Consider the following 11,411-nt stretch of genomic DNA (forward strand, 5'->3'; position numbering starts at 1 on the left):
ATTGACCATTGCGAGTAGTGAGTCAGCCATGCCATAATATAAGAAAAGGCCTTACATGAAGCGCTCAAATTCGCACTTCTCTCCATTTACGAGCTAGTTGTCAACGTGAACGACGTTGAGAATTTGTCGAGGTGTCACTAAATACTAATGTAATTCTCGTCACATAGAATATCCTCATAGAGAACTGCGAAACGTCTAGATTTCCATATAATATGAAACGCATATTCATTAATACGCGATATGTACAGAACCATCCTGTTACAATTCAACGGGGCGCACGGTTACGTCACTGCGGTAGACTACAGCCCATCCAGTGACAAATCTGCTGAGTTACCCCATAGGCACATATTTCCGTCAGAATGGGTTCAATATTAGAAAGCTTTACGAAAATCTGGAAACAGCGAAGTAATCTGGTTTCCTCTATTCATGGCACTTAGAATATCGTGTCTGATAGTAAGGTTGCAAAGCAATATGAAAAGGAACGAACATGTCAACATGTACATCTACGTCATACTCCGTAAGTCACCTAATGGTGAGTGGCGGAGAGTACTTTTTGTACCATTAACAGAGCCTTCCAGCTCTGTTCCACTCGCGAAAAGCGCTTGGGACGAATGGTTGTCGGTAAACCTCTGTACTGTAATTTCTCGAATTTTCTCCTCGCAGTCATTACGCGAGACGTATGTGGGGGGAAGTAATATGTCGTCAGACTTCTCCCGAAAAGTACTCTCTCGAATTTACAATTGTAAATCTCTCCGTGATGCACAACGCCGCTCTTGTAAAGTCTGGGGTTGGGTTGGGTTGATTTGATGGAAGAGACCAAACAATGAGGTCATCGGTCTCATCTGGTTAGGGAAGGACGGGAAAGTAAGTCGGTCGTGACCTTTCAAAGGAACCATCCCAGCATTTGCGTGAAGCAATTTAGGGAAATCACGGAAAACCTAAATTAGAATGGCCGGACGCGGGATTGAACCGTCATCCTCCCCAACACGAGTCCAGTGTGCTAACCACTGGGCCACCTCGCTCGGTTTAAAGTCTGCAAATGGAATTTGTTGAGATATTCATAACGCTCTAGCGCCAGGTAAATGATCCCGTGACGAAACGCGCCGCTCTTCGTTGGATCTCTATCTCTTTTATCAGTCCTACGTGGTAGGGATCCCAGATGGATGAACCGTACTCAAGAATTGGTCGAACATGCGCCTTATATGCGGCTACCTTCGTCGATAAGTTACATTTCCTTAAGATTCTCGCTATGAATATCAGTCTGGCATCTGCTTTTTCCACTATTTATTTTATGCTGTCATTCAACATATGACTGCTCTGGATAGTTACTCCTAGATATTTTTCTGTAGATACATTTTCCAGCGGTAGTTTAGATGTACAGTAGTGTATTTCTTTTCCTATGCATGCTCAATATGTTACATTTATTTACGTTCAATGTCAACTGCCAGAACCTGCACCATTCATCAATTCTCTGCAGGTCGTTCTGCAAATTCTTACTATATCTGGCGTTGCTACTTTGGTATAGATAACTGCGCCATCTGCGAATAGCCTTAAAGAGCATCCGACGCTTTCTAGTAGATCATTTATATATACTGTAAACAGCAACGATGCTATCACACTTCCCTGTGGTACTTCGGATATTACTTTCGCATCTATCTATTTTGTTCCGTAAAGAGAGATGTATGGGGTTCTATCTGCAAGAAAGTCTTGAATCTAAAAGCAAGTGTGCTCCGATACTCTGTAAGATCGTATTATTTTCATTAAACGGCAATGCGGGACGGTGTCAAATGCCTTAATGAAATCAAGGAACAGGGATCAACCTGAGCGCCGTTGTCCACTGCGCTGTGGATCTCATGGGGGAACAGAGCGAGCTGAGTTTCAGAGGATTTCTGTTTGCGGAATCCATGCTGATTTTTATAGAGATTTTCATTCTCCAAAAAGTCATCATTCTTGAGTATGAGACATGTACCATAATTCTACAACCGATTGACATCAACAATATAGATCTATAATTGTGTACATCTATCCTACCACTCTTCTTAAAAACGGGAATTATTTGCGCTTTCTTCCAGTCGGTGGGTACCCTTCGTTGCTCAAGCGATCTATGATGAACTACTGCTAGAAGGGGAGCAAGTTCTTTCTCGTAATCTGTGTAGAATATTATAGGTATCTCACCTGGTCCTGACGCCTCTCCACTAACTAAGCGACTGTGGTTGTTGTTCTGTTCCGCGATCGGTTAGCTCTGTATCTGCCATTTCGACGTTCGTACGACGATTGAATGGAGGGTCCATGTTACGACCTCCCACGGTGAAACAATTTCGGAGGACCGAAAACAGTATTTCGGCCTTCTCTCTGTTATCTTCCGTTTCGGGCCAGTATGGTTACTGAGTGAATGAATAGATGATTTTGATCCACTTTCTGATTTTACATACGACCAAAACCTCTTAGGGCTTTTACTCAGATCGGTTGACAAAGTTTTACTTTCAAAGACATTGAACGTTTCTCTCATTGCTCTCCTTACGCTCATTTTTGCTTCATCCAGCTTTTGTTTGTCAGCTAGTTTTTTACTTCTCTCGAATCTGAGATGAAGTTCTCTTTGTTTACGTAGCAGTTTTCTAACACGGCTGTTAAACCATGGTGCGTCCTTCCCATCATTTAATATCTTACGCGGAACATACTTGTCTAGGGCATATTGCACGGTGCCTTTGAATTTCTTCCATGTGCTCTTCACATTTTCGTCCCCACCACCGAATATTTGAAATTGACTGCTCAGATACTCTGAAATTTGTATCCTGTCACTCTTGCTAAACACAAATATCTTCCTATCTTTCTTAACACTCTTTGTAGGGCCCGTTGTCATACACGCTATCACAGCCTTATGATAACTGATGCTTTCCTCTACGTTAACTGATTCCCTAAGATCAGCGCCGTTTGTTGCCACGAGGTCTAAGACGTTACCCTCACGAGCCGGTTCTCTAACTATCTGCTCGAAGTAATTTTCTGACAAGACGTCCAGAACAATGTTACACGATTCCCTGCCTCTGGTAGCAGTTTTGGTAGGATGATACTCCCAATCTATACCTGGCAAGTTGAAGTCGCCCCCTATTACAACGGCATGAACAGAAAAGTATCAACGATATTCTGCAAGTCCCGTCTGAAGCGCTCTACCACTAGAGCTCCTGACCGACTCGGTCTTTAAAAGCATCCGATTACCATTTTCGACCGATCTTTGGTACTCACCTTCACCCAGATTAATTCGTAATCGGAATCCGTGGTAACCTCGCTAGACTTTATCGAGTTTTTTACTGCAATAAAAACACCGCCACCATTAACGACTAACGTATCCTTACGACAAATATCCCAATCTGAAATTAGGATTTCGTTCTCATTAACGTCCGGTTCCAACCAACTTTCTGTTCCTAATACCATGTGCGCATTATAACCTTCAGTAAGCGATACTAATTTTTGGACCTTTCCTTGGACGCTCCTGCAGTTTACTAAAATAATTTTAACCGTTTTTATCTCTGAGCTGTGACGACGAACTTCTCTGAGGACGCTGTGGCTAATTTATCACGCAATCCTAAGGAGGGCTCCTCTAACCTAAAAAAGTCCCATGTGTACGCCACACGTACTCCATTACCCTAGTTGGCGCTTCGTGCGGGTAAAGCACGGGTAAAGCACACCTGACTGTATTAAGGGGAAGGCGAATGGTCGACTCCGGTTTACTAAATGAATTCTAGGGATGTAAAGGAGACCGCATATAGGACGTTAGTGTGATCTATTCTTGAGTGCTGCTCGAGTGTTTGGGATCCGTAACATATCGGATTAAAGGAAGACATCGAACGAATTCAGAGGCGGGCAGCTAGATATACCAGTAGGTTCGGAAAACATGCACGTGTTACGAGAGGTTTCGAGAACTAAAATGGAAATCCTTGGAGGGAAGACGACATTTTTTTCGAGGAACAATATAGAGAAAAGCTAGAGAACCGGCATTTGAAGCTGACTGCAGAACGATTCTGCTACCTCGAACATACAGTACCCCGAAGATCAGATACAAGAAATTAGGGCTCATACGGAGCCATGTATGGTACGGTGTACCCTCGTCGCGTGCCATAAGATGGAGTGCGGGGTATCGATGAAGACGTAGATGTAGAAGAGAGCCAGTTTCGCATGTTCGATGTCATCGGACCCATATTGATTTCCTTGGAGAACCTTGTTTTGTTGCAGGTAGGTCATTATATTTAAATTTAGAATACGTGCTATGAATGTGCTGCACACAGGTGCAAGTGAAACGGGTGGCAGTTCTACATGTAAGTTATTGTTCCATGTATGGGGGTGGGCGTTAACAGAGCTCTTACCATCGTAGGGGGCATCTTGATGTCCAACTAGCCAGGATTGGAGCCGAGTGGCTCGTAAACGTTAACAGAGCTTTTGCACTACTTCGGGCTCTGTTCCCTCACGGAGTTTTAAACATCTAAGCTGCTTTTCAACACTACTATTACCGACGCAGCTTTGCGGCGGTATGGTTAGTGAATGATAGCAACATACCTAATTTTTTTTTTTATAAAATGACATTTTAAGACAACATACAACTTTTCTAAATTTTGATGTTATTGACCCGTCAAATCTCAGCTGCTAGTAGTATCACATTAATGTTTTAGACGAGCTAGCCAAGAGCTATACAATCATACCGAGAAAATCACAGATGTAGCCAGGAAGAAAGTCTCGCTTTCTACGGATATATCACAAGGGTGGTCCAAACAAGACTAACCAGCCAACTTTTCAACTACTGGAAGAGCAGGAAGACCGTCACGCCATGGCTGATAGAAGTCAAAAATGACATCTAGGAACTGAACATAACTGAAAGTTACATTAGAAACCGAGCCCTTCTTAGAAGGATACTAAAAGAAAAGAGGTTTCAGGACAGATCACCCCGTAAAAAGACCGGCGCCCTGTAATCAAAGGAGAGAAAGGAGAAACATAGCCAGAGAATGCGGGTTGATTGGGCAAACATCAAGTCCCTCTCCAGGCTGAAAAGTTGAATATCGTGGTCCTTAGCTGGCCCATTCGAAAGAAGAAGAAGATTTAGGGGATGAGTCTGTGTGCAACTGAATAAATGGGATTTATATTTTGCCTTAAGGGCTTCACCCCAACTTGCTGGAATATTTTCATTGGATTGTCTGGCGATGTTATATTACACGAGCTTCTTTGCTGCTGAAGTCCTTCTTCTGGCTCCACCCTCATAAACTTCAGTTTCAGTTACTATTTATTGGTTATGAACAAAACACATTTCGTGAAGAATATTGGCGTGTTTCGTAAATTGCTATTGATCAATGTACCACCAGAGACTGTCGTCGCATTCGCTTTTTTTGGTAATCACAGATTCTGACGTGGCGACTTCGTTCTGTATGAACGCAGCTGGTAACAAGGAGTTTTTTGTGTGACATCAAACAATTTCGCAACAGAATTAATTATTTTATAACGAAGCGAGTGTAATAAATCAGTTACAGTATCAGTAAAACCACCTTCCAATGGTGTAATAAGCAGCATATAGTCTTAAGCATGTCTCCTAAACTTCTTTTACTATGGACACAGCGATACTACAAGAGTTCTATTATAATGACAGGGGAACCAGCTACTGTGTACTTGAAGACAATACGCGACTTACATGAACGTAGTGGCGAAAATATTTAATGTAAATTATATTCCTTTTTCGTGATCAGAGGAAATTTCCATTGAAGGTGATCATTTATGTGGTGATTACTCACATAATTAATTGTCTCTATGCTCGTACACACTTAACTGCTTATTTGGGTACAAGAGGCTACGCTTTCTGCTCGAGTTTTACGACTCTGTGGTAATATGCTGGTCCCACTGTTAGTCTGAAAGTAGCTTTGAGAGTATAGTAGTAACAGTACGACTCAAACCAGCGCCGTGTACGCTAGTCATCAGACTGTGTGGAAAAGATAACGGATAAATCTAAAATAGAATAGTATAATTTCTTCCTCGCGAAACCGAAGGAAGACGACGCATGCAAAGATACTGCAACGAATAGTTTTATATCCTTAACTGACAGGAGTAGCTCTCTCTGAAATTGTACTGCGATAGAAAAAGACGCTTCAAGAGGATGGCTCTACGAAAAAGTACGTTCATTAGTGATAGATAATTTAATTTTAATCACTTTATGTACATACTTTACAGAGGTATAAAAGTTGTTTCAGAGGAGAATTATCCGTAAGTCAGTTTTAAAATTTCACTTAACTAGACACCACATTTCAGATCGACTATCAGGCGTGCAGGAAGGCCTTTCAGATCCTTGCGATACGATTGGTGGATTTTATCACTATTAATCAGGAGGTAATGTGTACAGCCAAAAAAGAAATTGTTTGACCAAATACAAAGGAAATAACAGTATTCCCTTTTAAGAGAAATATATTAAAAATTTGAGCTATATTAAGATTGTAGCAAGAAAATAATAATTCACCAGCTGGAGAAAAAAACTGAAATTTGAACTATACAATCATAAACGTTTCCTGGCCTTCGGTGCAAGCACATACGGTGATTTATTTATTGTACTGTGCCCAAATACTGTTTCTGTCTGTGTGTGGTCTGAGAGAAATGGAATCAAGAGATTTTCCTCGTATATCTCTCAAATCATCTACAGTCGTCTTCCAGACAACAAGCAGAGACCCGGATCTATGCATTTGCAGAATCACTGGAAACTGTCACGAGCATGGTATTTGGAATGGTGACTTCACAGAAATAGAATTCAAATAACATTCGTGAAAGCCGTTGGACAATGCAGTGTTGGCAAATCTGACTCACGCCTTCCCAGCGCTAATGATGCCCTCACGTCGAGTCTCGCTGGTAGCACGGAATAACGGAAAGCAACTCCATCCCAGGCCACGTGGGCTGGCTACAGCTAGAGCGTTTGCCTGGTCGAGTAATATTCAAATACCATAACGCGCCAACAAAGATGCTGTGGTTTCCTCTTGCATTTCGTATGTTTTGACAAAAATGGTTTATTCAGTGCGATCAAACAACGATGTCGTAATTGAGAGAAAGGCATAAGGTACTCACTTTAACTTATAGCACTAGAATACATCTACAAAAACATAGCTTGTATCAGTAATTCTTTCACAAATACGCAGACAGTTTTAAAAATGAGCTAAGTGTAGAAACTGAGAATAGATTCCAAACAGTTCCGACTGTTCACGTAGCAATGACGTGTCACATTCTAATCACTAAATTAATTGAGAGAATTATCTTTGGCCTTAAATGGGGTGTTAAAGTTTGTAAAATGTAACTAATTTTACCTGCAGCGCTGGTATTTTGTCTCATTTGAGGTGCGTAAAGAATGGACATCCTGTTCACAACAACTCACAAAAGGTTAAACGAAATGTGTCAAATTTGTATGAATTACTAAAATATCGTACTTAAGTTCATGGAATAGGCGTCGCCAACTGTGCTTACAAGGCCTAGCAATTCGGAAGGCTGGTGAAGACTTTTCCGTCTAACACTCCTACTGCAAACGCATTGTATGTCATAATGAAGATGCTAGAAATTATTGTTAAGAAACTTAAATTTCTAACACACGTAATTGTTACCGAAAGAACAGTTTGTAAATCAACGATAAACTTGTTGAAGTGCTTCTAATCAAGACGCTGGCCATGAAATGACTTAGCGACAATCTGTCACACGCTAATGTTAGTTTATTTGTTCTCATGAACGGCTAAGGACACTCTTATACCAGAGTTTATAAACACTTATTTATTTATTTATATTCATTTAACTTGTGCAAAGCGCTCATAACGTAGCCTTGTTAATGAAGCTTTATGTATTGATGAAGTTTTAAAGACCTGCGTAACACAAACACACATTTACCATGTGTTCTTCCGATGAATATCTTCGATCCCAAGAATCTCATCATTTGAGTTGTTTGCGTTATGGTGATTCTGTTGTTGAATGTATGTCTATAAAAATATGCGAATTTTAATAATGTATGATTTAAAGTTACTGATGCTCATCGAGAGCAGCGTAGAGTTAAAGGTGTTACCAACCCGAAGGCTATTTTCAAGTCGTCAGTGTTATACTGAGAATGGTATTATTAAATGGTTTTGCCTTTCTCCTACCTTTAAACTGCCTTATACACCAGTTATAGGGCGACCCGTAGTTTAAAGTGGATTCGGAATCATGGTGCTGCTTAGCATTTTACACGTTAACGTCATTGCAAAAGATAAATTAAGCCACAACTGACAGAAAAAAAGTCCTAGGTCAGATCGAGGATCGTAGAGCAGACGTTTGTATCTATAATTTGGCACTTACTTCTGAACCACTAATCTAACAGTGATACGAACAAAAACAATTAGCTGGTGAAAAATTATTTATATTTAAATTAACCCATCACATTTACTGTGTGTCCGCTTAGTCATTGCTACGTACATGAACAAAGCAAATAACACTTCAACGGATATCATCAGAATGTGTACTGTAAGTAGACGGGCAACGTACATAACATTTACTTGTAGAAAAGTTCAGCAGATGCAATTCTGTAGATGACCGTCTAGCGGAAATGGAAGGGCTGCTATTAGTTGTGTCTCGTTATCTCGTAAGGTTCTCTCAGTCCTTGCACCCGCCGCCAGTTCTGAAAAATCTAGTGGCAAGAGCAGTTCAGATGTCAAATATTCCAGAACTTAATTCGCTTCACTTCCTGAAAGAAATTCGTAGCTGTTACACGCGTGTGATTAATCATAGTAACTGAATGCACTTCCATATTATACGCAATGCAATGAAAGATACAGGGGCTGTACTAAACACATCACCAAGCCTTAATACTGTGTAGGAAATCCGTTGGCTTTCAATACGGCTTTCAGTCGTTTCGGAATGGACAAATACACGTCCTGTACTGTTTCCAAGGGAATCCTATATCATTCTTCCTGCAAAATAGTGGCGGGGTCAGTTAACGATGATGGACAGCGGTCATGCACCTTTCAGTTCAAAGTATACGACAAAAGCTCAGTAACACTGGTGACCAGGGGAGATGCGACAATCCATCCTCGTGCTCACAAGAGGATTCCTAGACGATACAGAATGTGTGAACAGGGGCCCCACCATCTTGAAACACAGCATCACCACTGAAGAACATACATTGCACGGGATGAACCTGATCAGCAAAAATGATCATATAATTCTTGCCAGTAACACGACCTTGCAAATAACCGTCTGGCCCCTAGAACACCACGATATAAGAGCCCAAATAGTCTCAGAAAACCCGCCGCGTTTCGCTCTTGGGACGAAAATGGGGCCAGAAGTTGAAAACAGTGGCAAACAGATTCATCCGACCAAATTACTTTCTACCATTGCTCTTTAGTCCACGTTTTGTAGCTCTGAGATCACGTTTTCCTGTTACGGCTATTTCCATCATTGATGAATGGTTTTGAAATCCAGTTCGCCTGCAATTTCCTGCTTATGGAGCTCCCTCCGTGTTGTTTCGTGATGACAGGATTCACAAGAACTACATTTATTTCTGCAACGACTCTTGCATCTGTCGTCTTCTCATTTTGCGTCACGATACTCTTCAATGGCCATCTGTCACGTTCACTCAACACACACTTTCGTCCGCGTTGTGACTTAGCAGATGCTGTGTTTTCAAATTTCCTTTTATGTGCTACAAGTCTTCGATACAGTGCCTCTTAAAACAGCAAACACATCGGCTCCCTTGATTACCATACGAGCACCAACAGTTTGCCAACTTTCTAATTCACATAGCTCAGACGTAATTCACTCACAACTACACAGAACGCTGTTCTGACTATGACTGGCACTTTGAACCTATTGAGGAAATTCCACAGAGCTAAATTCCCATGGACGTTCCGTCCATCGGCAAACGCAAGAGCACAGCCCGCAAGGTCGGCTAGCATCTGCATTTGTGTTCAAGTATGCATTTCTCGTGGTGCTTCCATGTTTTTGTCCAATCCCTGTATATAGTGAATTCCAAAAAAACATCGCCATTAGATTGAATTAATATATTACCAATAACCGCTTCAAGTCAACAGGAGTTTGCTGACGATTATGCGACACTACCGTGCGTTGCGATTATTCAAGGGAGAAATTAGACACATACAACACGGATAATTTAAGTCCGATTACATCAGAGCACTTGATAAGCAACTGCTGACGACAAACTTGGTAATATCAATGAGGCTAAGGCCCTGTATCGGTGCCTCGTGTGATGTGGCATCAGGGCGAATCGTCGTAAGTCAGATTATTTTAGCAGTACCTCAGCATCTATCTGCGTTTCATGTCGTCACCGAACGGAGGAGCTATATGAAATGCATACTGTTTTTAGTACCTGTCCGTTGTTTGTCGAATTGAAACATTTATTCAGTTTCCTAGTGGCATCCTCTTTCGCTATCAACAGACGAAACTCACGTATACACCGCACCAGATCGCGAATGGTTCGCGGGAAGACGGATCGTTGGTAAGACTCTCCGTAATGAGCACGCGTCTCTCTAATTTTGCGTTCGTGATCTTTTGTCGAGAAATACATAGGAGGAAGAAACATGTTTGTTGGCTCTTCAAGAAACGTACGCTCTCGGAATTTTAGTAGAAAATCATACCGTGGTGCGGAACGCCACTGTTACACCGTCTGTTGGTATGTACCTGTTCACACACACTTACTGTCTGCAAGTTGTGCTAAACAGCAGAGATTTTTTCTTCCTGTCTTTCGAAGTTACTGTTTCTGTATGAGCATTCACGTTTTCGCTCCCCGAATTATGACAATTTTTAAAGTTTTAACGTTGACTAATCAAACACCTATCTATATCATAGTTTCTGTTGTATTTGCAAGATACAAGATACAAGATACAAGAACCGATTACACACAGATGTTCCTTCTCGAACTGATGACTCTGTTGACGTTGTATTGTCGCAACGTTAAACCCTCGTCCTAGGAAACCAGAGATTGAAACACTAATCAGAAATATTGATCAATGTAACATTTCCTCAAGCATCTAGAATTTTTCAAAATTAAGAAATTGGGCATTTTCAGTGTGCTTGGAATCAAAGTGCTCTTGTCCTTACCTTAATGAGGAAGTTTACATCACTATGTGCATATGGAACGCAAATGTTTCTACCCAAATCTAGTCTAGAGCAAGAATTATTTGAGATTGACAGTGCGAATGCTCCAATTACGTTTTAATGGTACTAGCTCCTCTGTCGACCTGAAAGAACCCTGCGTGTATCAGAGACGACACAAGTGACCTGTATTCCAAAACGGTACCGACAGAATTGACTTCTTTCCTTCTGGATAACTTATGGGGAAGTAAACATCAAACTAAATTTCCGTGAGCCTAACGGATCACGTGTTTCCGATGCTCCGATGGAAGATCGATTTGAGGAACGGAGTCAAC

This window comes from Schistocerca nitens, chromosome 2 (assembly GCF_023898315.1).
Source record: "Schistocerca nitens isolate TAMUIC-IGC-003100 chromosome 2, iqSchNite1.1, whole genome shotgun sequence".
In the NCBI taxonomy this organism is placed as follows: Eukaryota; Metazoa; Arthropoda; class Insecta; order Orthoptera; family Acrididae; genus Schistocerca; species Schistocerca nitens.